General features: G+C 44.9%; 1 long non-coding RNA gene across 1 annotated transcript; it reads left to right on the top strand.

The window, feature by feature from the left end:
• The first annotated feature begins 7 nt into the window (after positions 1 to 7).
• On the top strand, positions 8 to 6226 carry LOC142046604 (uncharacterized). The gene is made up of 2 exons (XR_012655605.1): positions 8 to 72; positions 5955 to 6226. It is a non-coding gene; the product is annotated as an uncharacterized LOC142046604 (long non-coding RNA).
• The last annotated feature ends 13323 nt before the right edge of the window (positions 6227 to 19549 follow it).

The raw sequence follows: 19549 nt of genomic DNA, 5'->3' as shown, positions 1-19549 counted from the left end.
GGCCGGGCAGAGAGGGAGGGCGGGGCTGGGGACGATAAAGTTCCGCCCTTTGAGCGGCCGCGGTCGCTTCCCGTAAGTCCCGCCTTGGCCCAGGCCTTTGCAGCTTGTTAGCTATCTGGGGGTTGGGCCTGGGCGCTGCTGTGCTAGGTGCTGTACAGACACAAGGAAGGCGCTTGGCATCTGGAGGGGAGTCAGCGTCTCCTTACAGATGCCCCCTGGCTTGGGGGAAGAGAGCAGCCGCAGGGCAATGCTTGGGAGGCCTGGCAATAGCGGAGCTCTCTGGAGAAGCAGGGCACGAGACGGTGGCAATACATTTTTTGTGTAATATTAATAGGTTTTGTAAGGCCAGGAGGGCACATTCTGATAATTGAGGCTCACCTGCATAACAGGCCGGAGAAGCTGGCTTGCTAACTCCTGTATCGAGTCCAGGGGTAGGCAGCCTATGGCCCAAGGGACAGATCTGGCCCTTTGGTTAATTTCCTGGGGCCCACAGCACTCCCCTGGGCTGGAGCCGTGAGAGCTAGCGTGCCCTGATGTGTGGGAAGCCTTGAGCCTCTGTGTCCCTCTGCAGGGCTCGATCCATGGGCGCTAGCTGCTCTCCCCCCTGCTGAGGGGGGAAGCATCAAGCCTCCCTTCCTGGCAGGTGAGTGGCCCAGAAGTGATTTTTTTTCTGTCCCTCAATGGTCTGTGACAGAGAAAAGGTTCCCCACCCCTGATCTAGCCCATCACTGAAATAAGACCTGGGAGTGCCACACCTGCTGAGCTGGGATAGTCCATGTGTTCTGTCCCCTATGCTTACTCATACTTGCTTCAGCCATCATTCACAAATTGCTGTTGATTCCCATACAGGGCTGCCAAACCTCACAATACTTGGTGTTTTTTTTATACGCTGCAGCTTCTGGAATCCTGTGATTATGTGAGAAGCTCAGCTTTCATTTAAAAAATCGAAGCAACTTCTGGTTCTCATGGTAGTGGTGAAAAGCTTAAAAATGCAACACCACCCCCCTAAACCTCAAAAAATAAGTAAAAAGAACCCAGAGTTTTTACTTTGTCTTAATCTCACAATGTTTAAGTCAATCTTGTGATTTTTGAGGCCTAACTTATCATTTTTGAATGCTTGTGTTTAGCAATACTGCTTTAAACATAGACCCTTTTGACTGATGTCATAACAAATCCCTCGTGTCCAAAAAGAAGTACAGTATAGTACATTGTGCTGTATTGTACAAGCCTTACCCAAAATGCTATGCAGAGTTGAATTGGGATTTTCAAAGGAGCCAAGGGCGTTAATTACAATTCAATGGGAGTTGGGTGCTAGAGCCCTTTAGGCCCCTTTGAAGATCCCAGTCTAGATCCTAACTAACTCAGTAGTAGCTGCAGAGTGAAATTAACAGACATAGGCAAGGGAGATGTGGAGTACTTTCAGAGAAGATTTGAAATGAGATGGAGTTGATGAGATGGAGGTACGCAGAATGGCTGGTTCTGAAGAGTTCCATAGGCTGGGCTCACTACACTTGCTGCCAGTTGAAGACACAACAGACCCAAAGGAGAGATTAATAATTGCACTTCAGTTTTTTTAAATGACTTGCACAATAAATACAAGCAAGGATATAAAAACATATGAACATTTCTGTATAATTGAGGAACATTATGACTCAAGGGACTAATAACAGAGAAGTGGCACTAGGCTGCTAGTCTGAATGTATCTCGGGTCTCTAGTGACTAACAGCTGTTATTGTGAGATGACAGACTGGGAGCCTGTGTGATCTGATTCACAGTGATCTCAGGCATTGTAACTCACTGGTCAGCGGGTGTATCATGTCCTTTATCCACAGGGATATGGGGCTGTTACAGAACCTAGCTCCTTAGCTCAAGCTATACAGACTCATGCTTTCAACTCTGGAAGTCTGCAGTGTCAGTCCCTACATAAATGGGGATTCAGTCCTAATTCAAACTGCTGTGGGAGTCAGGACTTAGATACGTGGAACAAGCTCACTTGTCAAGACACTGGCCAGTGCATGCTACATGCATCCTCTGGGCAAAAGAATCCACGACAAACTCCAACTTACACGACAGCTGCCATTGTGGCTGACACAAGGGATTGAACTGGGGACCTGGGTCCGAGTCCCTACAGCTGAAGCTAAAGAGCTGAGAGTTGTAACAGGCCCATTTCCTCTGTTGATCAGGCATATAAGGGGACACGTAACAACCAGTGGGTTACCCCATCCTCACAGTTGTCAGTGCTTTGTGTACTGGCTGGTTGTTTAGTATTCTGATATGTTATAGGATTGCCCTTTCTTCAGTATTTTTCAGAGTGGCCTAGGGAGTTCAGATAGGCACTTCGTGTTATTATAAAATGTTTAAATAAAAGGTACCGTTGCTGGCTGTTGATCAGTAAATTAAGGAGCTGAATTATGTGTGGAAATTGATCTTCTCTCTGGCCTGTAAAGACATCAAAGTCAGGGTTAAGGTGATTTGAGATGCCTTTAATAACCTCAGCTCCATTTAAGGTGCAGTGTAAAGGTGCTTTTGTTACCTGCATCCTCTAAAACGCTAGCTTTGTAATATCAGTATATCCCAGTAACAGGGACTCTTATCAGCTGACTGAATAGACCTGTTGTTTCCTGTGAGGTGCTGAGCTCACTCAACCCCCTCAGTGCTCAGCACTTCACAGGAGCAGGTGCTGATTGCCCATGTCTAGGTCTGTGGCTCCAAGCCTTGCAAACCCCATCACCTTGCAGTTTTCTATATCTGACTAAAAGAATTTCTTCTTCTAGCTTGGGCACCCCATTCAATTGCTAGAATTCTAATGGAAGATACAGGACTAAATTCAGCCTTGTCATAAGCAAATGCAATTCCAGCTGAAGTCAATCGAAGTCGTGCATGATTACACCAGGGCTGAATTTGTCTGTATTTGGGCAGGTGGCAAGCTCAGAGTACTGCATGTTATACAAAACAAACATGTTTGGATTTTGCCTTGTCCTTTGCATATTCATTGTTCATCTCTTTCATCTACTTGTTGGACGTTGCTATAGACTGAGATTGTGAGCTATCAGGACAGTGACTGTCAGAATCATATGTTTGTACAGAATCTAGCATGGGGGAGCCCAGATCCCTGTTTGAGGCCCCTTGGCCCTACAGCAATACGACTAAGAACAGTAATACAACTATGAACAGTAATGTCAAATAAAAGAACTCGGACATGTACACGCAGTCACAGCGTGGGATATGTCTGGCTCAAATTGTAAATTCCATTTTGTAGTAGGAATGCCATTTTGTGATATGTGCTGAAGAACCCAAGGCAAGGTTATTATGAGATATTCCAGATACTTAGCATGCCCAGGAAAGCTGCATGACACCTGATTGAAGGACTATGACTCAGAAGCCATCACAGAGCAATCTAGGACCATCAAGTTGGATTGTCTGTTAACTGCTGGCCCAACTCCATAGAACAATGGATTTTCTACATTGGGGTGCCAGCATGGCCAGTGGTTCTGCTGCTTCTTGGCCTGGTGGCCACATGGCCAAAGGGAGAGAGTGTATTTAAGAAGGGGATTCTCTTCCCTGAAAAGTGGGGGTCATCCATCGCCACATGCAAGAAGAGGCTGGAGAGAGATGGAAGGCCGGAGAGACTCTGCCTAGCCTGAAATACTGACAGGACTCACAGAATGGTTGAGATCTGTCTATCTGAGGGTGCATCTCTGGACTTTTATTATTTTACAAGGTCTATAATGCTCTAGTGCATTTAAAGAGTAAAGTGGCTGTGATTAAGAAATTCCTTTGCTAAGTCTATATTCCTTGCTTTCTGGCCCCTTTGTCCCTGAAGGGGTTAAACGAAAAGCCAGAGAGCTCACATCTAGGTAGAACTCTGGGGGAGCATGTGTAAGCAACTAGGGGTGTTGGGAGGTCTGAGGCACTGGTTTTGGGGTGTAGGATGACTAGATGCTATCATGTCCCAAAGAAGAGCATCAGAATAAAGATTTGAGCCTGTGAGTATGTCCTGGAATTTCAGAATTAGAAACAGTAACTAGGCTCTACTCAGACTCAGTTGACTTAGGAGCACATGGGACTCGGTGACTCGGTCCACTCGCAACAGACTCACAATGTCTACACAGAGGGGCACCTGGTCAAGTTGTAACACACACAATAGCAATTCCTATGCATGAGCATGAGAGGAAGGATGATCCTGTGCTTAAGGCAGTGGATCACAAATCAGGAGACCTGGGTTCTTTTCCTTACTCTGCTTCAGACTTATGTGATCTTAGGCACATCCCTGAGCCTCTGTGTGCCTCAGTTTCCTTCTCTGTAGAACAGAGACACTAATAGATGCTTGTGTTACAGGATGTTATGAAGCTGCATCCATTAATACTTGGGAGGTGCTCAGATGCAATGGTGCTTTGTGCAATGGCAAAGTTTTAAAATAAATAACAAGGGACATTTCAAGTTCTCCTACCCTCCTGGGTGATAAACTGTAAGTCAGGAGGCTATTACACTTTAAAGAATTGACAATGGATCCAGCACTTATTTTCTCTGCTAGTCAGATAAACCGTTAATGTAGGAATTAAAGTCCTTGAGTATTCAGCAATTAACTGTGCAACAAAAATATGTCAGCTTGACATGCTGAAAGCAAGCTAACAAGACTAAGATGGAATGCATAATAACATCCAGTTAATGTGATATTATGTGGCATGAAAACAAATGGCTGACAGTAAAAAGACTGGAGTAACATGACATCCTCTCTGGGAAAGCACTGCTATGTGTGTCGGGTGGTACTCTTGATGTCGGTTGTCACGTTCCTTGTTTCAATTCAATATACCAAATTCTGCTTTTTTAATGCTACAAATGTTCTGCTCTGTACTCTTAGTACTTCAGAAATACAAATCCGTTAGTCACATAATAGTTTGCCTGTGAACATCAGAGTGTGAGAGAGGGAATATTCAGGATGATAAAATGCTACTATTGTTGGATTTCTCATCTTTGATCCCCTTTGCTGCCTCAGTCAAAATAACACAGCTGAAAAGGGATTAGTTTGCCAGCCTCCCAATTTAACTGCCAGGCACAAAAGCAACATAAAAGACAGTTTTAAAATTAAATTGGGAATTAAATATTTGTACAAAGATACCATCAAACAGAGTTTTTACTGGGTCTTTTAAATATCCTGTCTGCTGGAAAAAAAAAATTGTTCCAATGACATATTTTCTGCTTTGTAATAAGGGCAATATAAATACTGTATAGATAATTATGGATTAGACTAGAATTCAACATTCCTCACCTTCCTTTCTTATAGCCTCTTCTTTAGACAGCTTTCCAGAGACATCAGTGAAAAACATGGGGTTGAAAACTTTCCTGTATAGCAAGGTAGTGAGAGCATAACATAGCTAGGATGGCAGCTGTCACCAATAACCTGAGAGAAAGGAAGTGTGCTCTATTGGCTACAGCAAAAGTGAGGGAGTCAGGAACTCGGGTTCTGTTCCCAGCTCTAACATTGATTCACTGTGTGAGCTTGGACAAGTCACTTAATGGCTCTCTGCCTCAGTTTCTCTCCCCACTTGTAAAACAGGGGTGATAGTATTTATTTTGCTGGTGTGCTGTGACGCTTAGTCCTTGATCCTGCCGCTGACTGCACAGATAGACCTGAGCACCCAGGCAAAGTAAATTGTTGTATTAAGTGCTATATAAGAACTAATAGTACAGCACTCTGGGATCCTTGGAGATGTGCTATGCAAATACAAAGTTCTCCTTCGATGTCGCCTAGAGAAAACAAGCATGATGAACTGTAGCACCAGCCCAGATAATTCTGGGCCTACTTTAAAAGAAAAGTCACTCATGGCTACAGAGGAGAAGCTGCCAGCGCCCAACAAATCAGTGTTATTCAGAATCAAGCAACTTTTTTTTGTTAGCTAGAGACACAATGAATTGTCTTGTGATCCAACTGATCTTTGCGTTTTTTGTTTCAGCCCATTTTGCTTTCAGGGAGTGATTGGATCTTCATTCTTTGCCAAGAGACTGTGGCTGGATTCCTGGCACAATCTAAGAAGGCAAGGGACTCACCTGCTGTATTGGCAGAGGCAACGCTTCACCTGCACATGACGGTTGCAGTGACTCATCATTTGGAAAAAGCACTAGGGAGAGGGTCGGCAGGCTGCATTGTAAATATTGGTTTGGCATTATATTTTATACCTGAGTGACTCAGTTACAATATCTTGCTAAATAAATATTGGAAACAAAAGATCAGTGTCCTAACCCTTGCAAAAGCTCCACCAATCCTATGTGGTTTCCCACAAAAAGAAGCAAACAACGAACCCAGCCAAATGCTCACAGCTCAGGTGATACGTAATATCATCTCTGACAGGTCCCCTATGTTCTCCCCTCTCTGTGCTTGTTACAACTTAGCAGGATCCTTCTCAGCACACACAGACACCATTGTACAAATCGCTGATCCAGATGCTAACTGAGTTTTGGAATTCTTTCTGCACATCTGTATCCAGTATCCCAGCACGGCCAGGCTGGGAGAAGAAGGTGAGAATGAACTCACTAAAACTATTATTAAAACAGGCAAGGCTAATGATAGAGAGAGCCCTCTAAATTGCTAGATCAATTTGAGTCGGGTTGATAGTAACCAAAAGTCATTTTCAGCTGCTGGCTGTTCAATGGGATGTTTGAAAGGAGCTGGTGATCATTCTTGATTTAGTTCTTAAAGATGTTCACGTCACAAAAACTATCTTTGTTCTCCAGCTGACAACATCAACAGCAAAGCCAATGACTGAATGGACTTGGGAGACTTTTCCCCTCTCAGTCCTAGAGTGGATCCCTCCAAATCAGGCATCAGGCACACTGGTGGGTCAGGCTGGGGCAGCCTTACATTTGCACTGCCTATGCTTTGGTTCTCTGTTTCTCGAGTATGGTATGTTGGTCTCTGGGTCCATTACCTCTCACTAACAAGGAAGTCACTCAGATTTGAGGGGGGAAAACAAAGGCAGCTATTGCCAGTTTCCTTGCGCAATTTTTAAACACCCGTTTCCCAATTCTGATGGCCCAGCAACGGGCATAAGGAACAACATCCTTTCACACTGCCTCCACCTCCTGAAATGGCACAGTAGTGGAACAGCTGCAACTCAAAACACTTTGTAAACAGGTGACTGAAATCCCCTGGGATGCTCTCTGGCCTGGGCATGTCTCATTGTGATTATAGTTCCTGCTATACAAACTGGAGTCCCTGTAGCAAGGCTCGTGCCAATTCCTAGGCTGCTGCTGTTCCAGTTGTTATGGGTTTTCATGACAAAAAGATGGCATACATACAGTATCAGTGATACAACACTCAGATAGTGATCCATTCAAACTACCAGTTCTGCCCTGGAAGGGCTTTCATGTTTTGGGACCTTTCTCTAGTTGAAGTACACCCCTGTGCAGTGGGCGAGCTCAAGACCTATACACCACTTACGTCTTCAAAATAGGGATTGTGTGGGACATAAGTGGTGAATGTCTAAGACTACTGTCTGTAGATCTATACAACCTGTGAATGGCAGCAGGTTGTTCTCAGCAAGACCCCCACCACTGGAACATCCTCCCCTCTTTGGTCGAACAAGTTTGTTGGCTGTGTAGGTATAATGAATTGTAGCTGCATATGTGTAGACACCAAGTCGTTAGTGGGAGAAAACCTGAGACCTTCAGCCCCCAAAACACAAGCCCTTCCCATGCTAAAGAAGTGACTCCTTTCACTGTAAGTAGAAGCTGTTATAGTTGCAGGGAGCAGCCAGTGGAAGGAGGTATGACCGCACCCACAGAGACATTATATTAAATAGACATATTACAAGGCCTAATCACTTACGTAGATCTTCTCTAAGTCATGTTTTAGTTCTTTGTTTTGGACGGGAGGTGGTGTATTGTTGTTACTGTTTGTCTTCATCTACGTAGGTTTGGATTATTTTTGTGTTTTTCAATATTATTTTTTGGAGCACCTGGAGTTTGTCTGTGAGAGGCACTATAAAAATGGAAATGGCAGTCAGAAAACAGAAGAAAAAGAAAGCCAAAGATCTGTTATTTCCTAGGCAGAATGCGGGTAGCAAATGCAAGGTGCTTTTTGATCACAAGTGGAGCACGATGCCTGGATCTCAAAGGATTCAGGTGTGTCCAGCTGGTGGGGTTTTTGATTCCTTCCTAAGAAGTCATCATTTGTCATCACGGGCTTGTAACACACATTGCTTAGAGCCATGTGGCAATCGTACTGGTGGCAACATTTACTTAATGCAGTTTAAAACCGAGACGTAGGAGGTTTCAGAGAGAACGAAGGGATTCAGAAGTAGCATTTTTAGTATCATGGAGAAGAAAGAGTGCCTCAGAAAGAGTTGTAACACCACAAGACCAACCTGTAGACAATGATACTATTAAAATCTATTATCTCAGGGCTGGTGGAGGTAGTGACTAGGGAGTGTGGGGATGGACTGGCTCAAGGAGTTAGCTTTGGCTCATAGAGATTTTCTTCCTCCTCCAGATCAGGGGTTCTCAACCTTTTTCTTGCTGAGGCCCACCCCAATATGCTATAAACACTCCACAGTCCAGCTTTGCCACAACAACCATTTTTCTGCATAAAAAAACAAGGGTCAGTGTTAGTGGGTAGCAAGCATGGCAATTGCCCAGGGCCCCATGCCACAGGGGCCCCCACGAAGCTACATTGCTCAGGCTTCACCTTCACCCCTGGGCAGCAGGGCTCGGGACCCCAGGCTTCAGCCCCATGCTGTGGGGCTTTGGCTTTCTGCCCTGGACCCTAGTGAGTCTCACACCAACCCCTCTTGGCAGACCCTCTGAAACCTGCTTGCAGGCCCTCAGGGGACCCCGGACCCTGGGTTGAGAACCACTGCTCTAGATTACCAGTTCAGGTCTGACCTATAACATGGTTGATGGTGACTAGATGATGCTGCCATCTGGTGGCTGATTGGTATTGGGAGACTACTGTAAAAATGAGTTGGTGTCTTTCTTCCCAGTGGGCAAGCGACCATAGCACAGTTAGCAATCTCTGCAGTGAGAATGGAGATTGAGCTGTCCTTTCAGCCTTAGATCTGGTCCCTCTAGCTTAAGGAAGACAAAAATTGGCAGCTGGGACTACCCAAGCCCAGATAAACAGAGAACATATTACTAAGTGTGGAAGCTAGAGAACCTGAGAGAAAGGCAGTCTGTTTGTGACTAAAGTCTCACTTTTAGTCTATTGAGAAGGGGTGCAAAGATATTTCTTAGTGGCTGTTCTGCGGTGCTGCCTTCATGTCAGGAATTGTTACAAAAATGTATTATTTCATTTACAGTTTTGGGAAATGGGACTGCCATAATACACCTGCAATCCTTCCCTCCTACATCCTGGTGCGCTCTTTAGATAGGGCGATTTTTCCTTGTCTAGCTGTTTGCAGTCTATCTGCCTTGTCTAATAATCATATGGGTTTGCTGGAGATATGGAGAATGAATACTGATGGCCTCTGCAGAGGGCGAAGGGCTGGGGGAGACTAAATACATAGTGTCCTGTGGCTTGATGGTTGCTCGCCCAGAGAACTCCAGAGTGATATGCCTCCAGGTGTGCTTCACTGCAAGTATTTAATGCATCACCACTCCTTTCTCTATGCATTTCTGACTCTGAATCCAGGTGGCCTTTTCCACCTGACAGGATAACAGAAAAACAAAGCAAAGCAGCGCAGTGTTCCCTTTATTTCTGGCTGCTTAGCCCATCTTTCAGCTGGCTACAGAGAGTAATGTTTAAAAAAAAATTTCGAAGAAGCAAGTGTTCGGGACAAAGAGGTGAAGCAAGTGCGAATGTAACAATCTGTTGGAAGCTGCAGACTCTTGCATAAGAGTCTGCCTTGGGTTGGTTCCCTAAACTAGTTTTTCTCTTCCGCAGAGTCACTGTTGTCCCACTTTACCTAGAAACATGTGAGCCTTTGAAAGCCCTGATGACGCATGCTGAGTACAATATGATCTTTGCATAGTCCCTGCCAAAGATCATCTTTCCTCTTTCTATTGCATAAGCGCTGACCATCTGTCCTTCCCCTGTCACACCCTCGGAAGTGAGGGACGGGATTACATAATGTCTTGTGGAGCAATGCAGAGCTCAACTCAAAAGAAGGGTGCAGGGATAGTATGGGCGGTCTGTTATAGTGTTCACTGATCACACAGTGTAAGCTAGAGTTTGGGACCACTAGTCTGGGGATGTGGCTAGAGTTTTTGGGATCCACAAAGCATCCTGGCCTCTGTAGTAAATGGCCTGTATTTTAACCTGGTTGAAAATATTCCCAGCCTGACAAAACAACAGGCCTTTTCCCTACATCATTAGAGGAATCAAAATCCTTCCTGACTACCCACAAGCGTAACCAATATGACTCACAATCTTTTCCCCCAAATTCACCTGCACAGAGGCACCAGAGAAGCCTCCCACTTTCCCTTGTTCTTTTCCCTCTAGCAACACAGGCCCAAGCTATGCTAATACAACAAAGCCCCTCCTCCCAGGTATACCAGTAATGTACCCCATCATGCTTTGCTGTACGTTGCTGATCTAGTAGTGGAGTAATCAAACCTACCTAAATCCCTTAGAGGATTCTCAGAACCCAGCCAACCTTCCAGACCACAGGTCAGCCCTAGCTCCTCCTTGCCCTATATTCTAATGACCTATTTTTTTCTTCGAAGAAAACTATCTCAGCGTAAGTGGTAATGCAAGATCATATCTACTCTTTGAACTCTATTTTCAAACCACAGTGTTGGGATAAGATTATTCATTTAGTAGAAAAAATGACGTTCATCACTCAGGACTCTCACTGGTATTGTTGTGTGGTTGAAGAGACTTGAACCAGCTATTATCCTTTCCACTAGGCAATCAGCACTCTTACTTAGAAACCATACCCACTGAACAGGCCCACAGGCCACAGGCACCAACTTTCAGCTTTCCTTCTTAGTGACACGACTCCAACATCTGATACCTCGATATCACCCTGTACGCTTCACTCCGATGAGTGAAGTAGAAGTGCTCATTAGAGAGTAAGTAAGGTTAGTGGATTTGGTATTAAACTGAGATGCTGGAGGCATAGGTGCCATCCCTGGCTCTGCTACTGACCTGCTGTGTGACCTTAAGCAAATCACTTCTCTGATTCCCCTCCCACCCTTTCCCTGTCTTGTCTATTTACACTGAAACTTTCCAAGGCAGGTATTGTCCCTTACTATGTGTTTGTACAGCATCTAGAACAATGGGGTCATAAGTGGTGGAACTAGGGGTGCTGAGGATGCAGCAGCACCACCTAGCTTTATGTGGTTTCAGGAGGTCTAGTTTGGTTTAATGGCTCTCAGCACCCTCACTGTACAAATTGTAGCAGCGCCCCTGAATGGGGTCCCATTTTTAGCTGGGATCTCTGGGAGCCAGCGTTGTTATGTTTGGCTCCTTTAGCGTAACACTCTAAATCAGGGGTTCTCAGGACAAATTATTTGGTGGTCTCAGAGTACGGCCACTAACTCTTGCTGGTGGCCGCTTTCACACTCTTTCCTAAAATACTTACTTAGCTTTAAGAAAAACAAAGAAATTTGCCTAGATACACATCCATTTATTTATTGCTAGCTAGTAAGTCTGTTGTGAAAATTAATATTAGCAAACATACAAATATCACTTTTCACAGCAGACTTACTCAGTCCCGGCAAATCTGGGGACAAACCCTGGATGGGGGGCCAGAGCCTGATGCCCCGCGGCGAGGGGATGGGACCTGGGGATGCAGCTGGAGCCCAGTGCTGGAGCCCAAAGCCCTGGGGGCAAAGTCTGCTGCTCTGCTACCCCAGGCTGAAGCCCAAAGCTGAGCTCCACTGCCCCTGGGAAGGTGGGGAACTCACTGGCTACCTGCTTCTCCAGCCCCAGAAGTCTCCAGAGAGGGGCAGAGCCCGACCCCTGCTAGTGGCACCAGCAACCACACCAAGGTGGTGCATCCTGGAGCAACAGGTCGGGGGAGGGGCCGCTGCTTTGCGCCCCTCCCTCCCACAGTCCATGGGGCTGTGGCTGCAAGAAAAACCTGTGATGGTTGCGGTGGCTGCCTTTGAGAAATGCTGCTCTAAATCAGACCTCCAGTCTATGATACATAGATATCGGGTGAAATGCAGGCAAAGGCATTCACACTTAGACAAGCATCTGAAGTCAACTGTGTCTGGCAACCACTCCAGCTCTATAAAGAACGGCTCCAGGTCCTCTAGTTATTTATAGTTCAGCATCAGTTTGGACCCAGTTGCTCCTGGGTAGAGATCTCTTTAGCAGTAACCAAGATTACATGAAGAACTTAAAAAAAGAACTCCACCCCTTGAAGGCTAAATTACTTCCACTACATACAACTGTCGTAGCTTCCAAGCCTTGCCCTTTAAAGACAGCATTGAAAAATATAACTCTACAGCTGAAACGATATTCATGCCCTCTCTAGGCAAATGAACTGTCACAGATCTGTAAGATTCTTCCTAAATGAATAACCAAAATACAAGCTAAATGGATGGAAGATTTAGCCGCTGAGTAGAAACAGCAGCTTGTCAGGAAGCATATAGTAATGTTAGCACCAGTTACACTGACAAACTGCTAACACTAAATGATTGCTTTGTCATAGAATCTGTCTCTGGGTTAGTAGAATGGCTACATATTTACCTGATCCCTTCACCAACTAGCAGTCACCAGCTAAGGAAGGAATTGCCATATACGCGTGATGGCAGCAGCCGCTACTGGTAGAGAATCCTCTATTGTACATAACTCTAGGATCTGCTCCTTATGTTTTAAAATTGATATGTTTCACAGAATGTTATCATCATAATTGAAAAAGAACCTCTTCATGTCAACCAATCTGGCCTGCAGGCAGTCTCATGGTTAGCACTGTCGTCTGGTACTAGAATGTGTTGCCTGACTCTCCTCTGAGGACATTATACGCAGCAGTTCTTAATGGAAGTACTTTGCTCCCTGTGGCAAAACTATTGTCTGTAACCACTGAGTTACTAAGTGGCTGGGCAGGTTAGTAACAAAGATCAGGACCCATAGCTGGTCTGAACTGTACGTTAGAGGTTTTTTTCCTAACAAAAAAGTGGCCTTTTTTCTGAATGAAAAATTTCACTGATGAAATTTGGGGTTTTATTTCAGGGTTTGGGTTTTTTTCCCTGTTTCTTGATCCTCCTGTCCCTTTTCTAGTGGCAAATAGGAGGAAAAATGAAAAGGAAGGAAAGGGAGGAAGGGAGAAATGGTAAGTATTTTTTATAGCAAGTTTAAAAAAAATCTTTTTTTAAAATTCTATACCAAAATTTCTAGTTTTCAATTTTTCATCCAAAAAAATGGAAAATTTCCATGGACATTTTTGAAAAGAACAACCTTTAAAAATCAACAACACTCTGTGAGAAAAGACTTGCCATGTTTTTTAAGCCACTTTACTCATGGCACAGCACTGTATTCCATCCAGGAAGCAGCACCTGGTACTCATCTGATCATCTAATATGGCCCCTTGACAACAGAGCTGGCCCTTCATCTGGACACAGACTGTTACCAAAGTAGATTCCATAAGTGCTTGAAAAGTCCATGGTCTATTCCATGGATGGTGTGAAAACAGGCTTATTATAGGAAATGGCTAAAGGGTCTTCCTCTGGCCACTCTTGGTTCTCTGCAGAGCATTTCCATCTCCTCACTAAATCTTCTATAATTTGACATCATCGGTAGGGTTGAGCTCTTGATCAGTCAGAGTCTTCTCGGAAAACTTAAATGATTCCCATTGCAGCATGTTCCCCTGAAACATCTATGAAGCAGATTCCTGCCCTGATTTTCTCACCACATCATCCTCAAAGCTCCTGATAATTCGCAAGCCGTGGACATTGCACGGAAATGCTCAGGAGCTGCAGCACGGAGTGCAACAAACTTTATGATCAGTTAGAAACTTTCTGGTCTATTGATCGGGGGTGTCCAGCTATCAGTGAAAATAAACAGCAGCACCAGTCTGGACAGCGACAGCTCTGAAGGGCAGAAGGGCGTGGTGAGAAGTCCCTAGCCTGTTCTGTACCAGATACACTACAATTCTTACCTACTGTAGATTGGCTCTTCTGATGCCTTTATGTGTCAGTTTCACTCTTCCTTTCAGACGCCACTAGTCTGGGCTATGTATGCACTGCAGAAAATACGGCAGAGTGAGCTTTAGAGCTGCCCCTCCCAAACACCAGAGCTCAGGTGACTTTTAGACTCGGCCACAAACTTCTGTTTCATAAATCACTGATAATGCTGCTGTGGTTTTTCTGCCCCACATGCACCATTACATTTGCCTTGAGAGCTCTCAGATGTGCTACGCATGCCACTTGTCATCCAGCTTTGTCCACCGGTGTAGTGCTATTGTGTTGCAACATGGTGATATTATCCTTCCATCATATGGTCATCTTAGTCCTGAAAATATCCAGGGTGTGATCTGAAAGTCTTAAAATGCTTTGCAATATCTCACATAACTCTCCTGTAAGACAGGCAGGAATGTGAGCCCCGGCTTGTACATTGGGGGAATTGAGGTAGAGAGATGAAGTGTTGTCCCCAAGGCCATAGATGGCATGAGTGTCAGAGGCCCGTGATTAGAAATCACGGGTTCCTGGTCCCAGCCCTGGGGTCATACCATTTAATTGCAACTTTTTAATAAAGCCTGAAGATTAGAAGCAGGGCAAACCACTGAGGGGAAGCCATGCTTCCAGGCGGATTCAGCCAGGTGCAATTTATCTTGTAGTCTTTCCAAGCAAATATATTAGTTACCAGTTTTTCCCTTGTTTCATCAGTCAACAAGCTGCTGAAATGTAAAGGTCAAATAATAAAAAAGAAATGAAATACATGAAGGCCATTTCACAGACTCAAATTTCACTCAGGAAAGGAGTAGCAATCAGCAATGCAAATCCCAGCTGGGTGTTGTGTGTAATCCACATAATCCTGTTGCAATTTAAGGTTAATAGAATAAATGGATTAGCTGACTGCAGCAGCCAGTCACCTATCTTTGCTTCCTAAATATCAATGAAGGGGTCTTGGTTCCAGAGAGAAGCCTGTGACTCACTAATTGATTGACAGGAATTAGGGAGGGGCGGGTGAATCAGTGTGGAAAAAATAAGGATTGCCTCTAAACTTGATTGAATGTTTAAATCTCAAATGGAACGGACCCCAGAAAAGTTTCCTGAGTCAAAATGTGTATTTGTTTCTTTCTTTCTTTTGTGGGCAGGGAGGTTTCCATTGCCCCCCACACCACCACGCCTCTGTACCTCCTACTGGAAAAGGTGACCCACAGTCTCACTCATGCTGAATGGAACAATACTGATGATGGGTTTGTCCCATCCCCATCAGAAATTAAACCATTTTCAAACCTCAGTTTGGGGGCGGGACCTATTGCTGACACAACCATAGGTTATTTTTTTATGGTACATGGATCCTTAAAGACACAGAGCATATGAGATTTCCCCCCCCACACACACACATACGCTCTGGCCCCCAAGTAGGACTTGTCTTGAGACAAGATTTAGGGCTGATCTACATTGAAAAGTTACATCAGCACAGCTACATCTCGCAGGGATGTGAAAAATCCACACCCCTGAGAGAAATAGTTGAGCCGACCTAACACCCAGTGTAGACAGCACTTGGTCGATGGAAGAATTTGACCTAGCTACCACTTCTTGGGGAGGAGAAGTACCTACAATGATAGAAGAACCCCTCCTGTCATTGTAGGAAAGGTCTACACTGAAGCACTACAGCAGCTGCATCACTGTTGTGTTTTAAGTGCAGACGTAGCCTTAGAAGGACATCTGATAAATGTGAATGTTAATGCAGGAAAACATGAACCAGGCCCCTCCTCTACAACTGAGTAATTTGCACAGGTGTAACTAGATCAGTGAAGACAGGGGCTAAGGGCTGGTCTACACTACAAAGTTAGTTTGGCTTAACTACATTGCTCAGGGTTGTGAAGAATTTCACGCCTTGTGTGATGTAATTGAGCCAATCTAAACTTCAATACAGACACCACTAGATCAACAGGATAATTCTTTCACTGACCTACCTACCACCTCTCGGTCCTGCAAGAGGTTAGAAGGCTTGTTTTCCAAGGACTGCTATCCTAAGGGGTTAGATCTCATACATCAGCTTAGGAGAGGGATCTCCGAGGCCTGGTCTACACTATAGGGTTACGTCAATGTAAGCTGCCTTGCGTCAACCTAGCTGTGGAAGTATCTTTGCTTAAATTTGGCTCCCGCCAATGTAAATATGTCTTTATGCTGATTTAGTGATACCACTTCCCTAAGCAGCGTAGTCTCACAGTCAATGTAATTAGACTGATGCAGTGTCAGTGCAGACACTGTGCTGCTTATGTTGCCTGTTACTCGTTTTCAGGAGCAGTTCCACAATGCCCCACACTGACAATACAATTGATACAAGCGTTCCTGGGGAGGACACACACCGCCGACACAAGCAGCCGAGTGTGTGCACCCAAGCGATTTAATAACTGTGGTGGTTGTATGCTGGTGTAAAGTTAGGATGTGTAGACATGGCCTGAGCTAAACTGATGAACTGAGACGTAAAAAGGCTCCTGGACGAATTGCTGTGGGAAAAATGTTGTCAGTGTATTAAATTAAACTTTCCAAAATGAAATGAAATGAAAATAGGCAAGGATGGATCATCAAACTCCTAGCCTGATCCAAAGCCCATTGAAGTCACTGGGCATCTTTTCATAGGTTCAAATGGGCTTTGGATCCAGAGCGCAATGAAGAACTTCCAAGCCACACCTCATCATCAGGGAAACTGCTCAGGGCTTGCTCTATGGATCAAGCTCTATGGAGAAGAGAAAGCCCTGCTAACTGGCTGAACTTTACAGTTGCAGTGAAGAAGAGGTTTAAAATTGCTTCTTGGCTTTACCTATTTTAGGATGATCAAGTAAGCAATTAGCAAAGAGGAAGGATGGATGTCTAAATAGGAAGCAGGAGACCTGGGTTCTGGTCCCAGCTCTGCTTACTGTGTGTCCCCAGGCTAGACGCTTCATGTTTCTGTGCCTCTGTTTCCCCAGCTGGAAAAGAGAGATAATAAAACCTGTGCAGGTCACGGAGCTTGCTTCATTCATGTTTGTAAAGGGCTCGGGGATCTTTAAAAGGAAGGCTGAATCAATTTTCTGAATTGCCTCACCCACCAATATGAAATCCCCCCTTTTCCGATGAATTAGACCAAACCCTCATGGTATCATCTCATGGCCCAGAGAGTGGCTCCTGCATGTGGCTCCTGCCACAACAAGAGCTGCATGTCCTTTCCAGCTTCATGGAGCTGAGAATGTTTTACACGGTCACCGTATTTATTCAAAGAGAAGAGATGCTCTAATAACTGCATTTCCCTCTGACTTAACCAAACAGAGCAGCCTTGTCTAATGCTTGGTTAACTGAGACACTTGTGATTTTTGTTAATTCTGTGCCAATACCTATTTTTAAAGTTGTCACTGCAGAATCCACAAGGTACTAAAGGGAGGCAATGTTCTACTTCATTCTGGCTAAAGGAATAAGCAGGTAGAGAAACACAAACCTGGAATACAGTTTGCATTGGTTGGACCATCTACTTCATGATTTCAAAGTACTTTATAGGCATAAATGAACTAAGCCTTCTGAGCCCCTTCTCAGGTTTTATTAAACTCATTTGACATATAGAAAATCAAGGCACAGAGAGGTTAAGGGCCAGATTTACAAAGGCATTTAGGCCCCTAAATATGCTGATAGGCTCCTAGTGGGATTTTCAAAAGCTCCCATGAGAGTTAAGCACCTAAGCTGCTCAGGCGTTTTGGAAAATTCCATCTGCATCTTTAGGCACCTAAAGACTGCTCTAAATCTGGCCCTTCATGGTTTTCCCAAGGTAACATAGCCAATGGGAGACTTTCCACTGCCTTCAGTGGGCTTTGGATCTGACCCCCAAGTCTATGGCAGAGACAGGAATAGAAGCCCAAGGTAATGTCTTGGCCCCATTGAAGTCAATGGCAAGACTCCCATTGACTTCAATGGAGCCAGGATTTCACCCCATCTGTCCTGACTTTCATTGCCCTGCTTTCAATATTATTGATAGGACTGGGACATGGGCAGTCTGACCTAGTGATTAGAGCCAAGACCCAGCCTAGTGCTTAGAGCCATAGGCCAAAGCTGCAGCCGGGAATCAAGCCAAAGGTCAGAGCTAGAAGTCAATAACCAGAGCAAGGGGTCAGCACTGGAGTCAGCAGCCAATAACTGGAGCCAGGGATCAGAGCTGGAGTCACAGGCCAGGCAAGGGAGCAGACCTGGGGCAGACTGGAGCAGGACTGGAATAGGGCAGAAGTGGGTCTGGGTAAAAGGCACAGGACCGAGCAATCACAGCTGCATGCAGAAGCACTGAGCAGCCAGGACCCTGCTGCTGAGCGTAAATACATACCAACTGGCTCTCTTCAGCCATTCAGGCAGGCCGGCCAATTTTGTTGCAGCCCAGCTGGGCTCATTAACCTGCCTGAAATCTGAACTGGGTAGCCCCAGGTTCAGCTGAGCGAACTCAACCCCCAGCTCTTGACTATCAGAGACGTCTCACTAGCTCTTAGAGTTTGCTGAATAATATTTGTGAATAGTTTATTCAAGAATTTCACTTCCTCCGTCAATTGTTGAATAATCTATTCACAAATAACCTTTCCTTCAGCCATTATTCAGCTCTTTGGATTGTCGAATATATTGCTAGTAACCTTCCCCTATCAATTGTTGGATAAATTATTTGTGAACAATCGATGTCGTGAATGGGCACGCACCTCACTTCTTCTACAAGATATGGGCCTTGGGAAACATTCCATGCATTCTTTGTCTTTCTTCCATGCCAGACACTAAGCTGCCTGCCACTTTTTCTAGCTGAACCATGATGAAATGTCAACATTTCACAATGCCAAATGTCCTAGCACCATGGGGGGACGTGACAAAGACCAGCCTGCCTTGTAATTGTTCAGTTCTTCTCTTCTAGGGTTTGGCAGAATCCAGTGGTGCATAAGAAAGGATTCTAAAGAATAAATAATAATAACAATATTAGATTATTTATTAGCAATAAGTCTAGCTCCTGGTGCATCATTGGAAAACTGCTCAAAGCCAGGGGTGTTTCCTGTCCCAGGGAGCTTTCTGTCTAAGGGCTGATTCTATAAACACTTTTTTATAGGGGTAGTGCTTCCTACCGTATCAATCCTGTTGGTTTCTCTGAGGCTAAATGTAGCAGTACACGCCATGGCTGGAAGTGATTGCAGGACTGGGCCCTTGATACCTAAGCAGAAGGGGTGGTTTGACTTTAGAGCAAAGATTCCAGGGTGTAGGAGGTTTTGATCTTAGTTCAGCCTGTTCACCCTGTGCAATTGACAGGCCTGGATGCTGGGACCACCTTTGTGTTTGTACAGTGCCTAGCATGTTGGGGTCTGCTCCGTTGCTGGGGCTGCAGGGCACTGCGGCAGTACGAATAATAAGTTACTAGTAGTAGCAACGCGCAGGAGAAATGTGTATCAATATAGCAAACACACAAGGCTGTTCGCTCAGGCCCGTGGCATTTTTGTAGCATCTG

This window comes from Chelonoidis abingdonii, chromosome 3 (assembly GCF_003597395.2).
Source record: "Chelonoidis abingdonii isolate Lonesome George chromosome 3, CheloAbing_2.0, whole genome shotgun sequence".
NCBI lineage: Eukaryota > Metazoa > Chordata > Testudines > Testudinidae > Chelonoidis > Chelonoidis abingdonii.
This window is presented reverse-complemented; position numbering and strand designations above follow the sequence as displayed.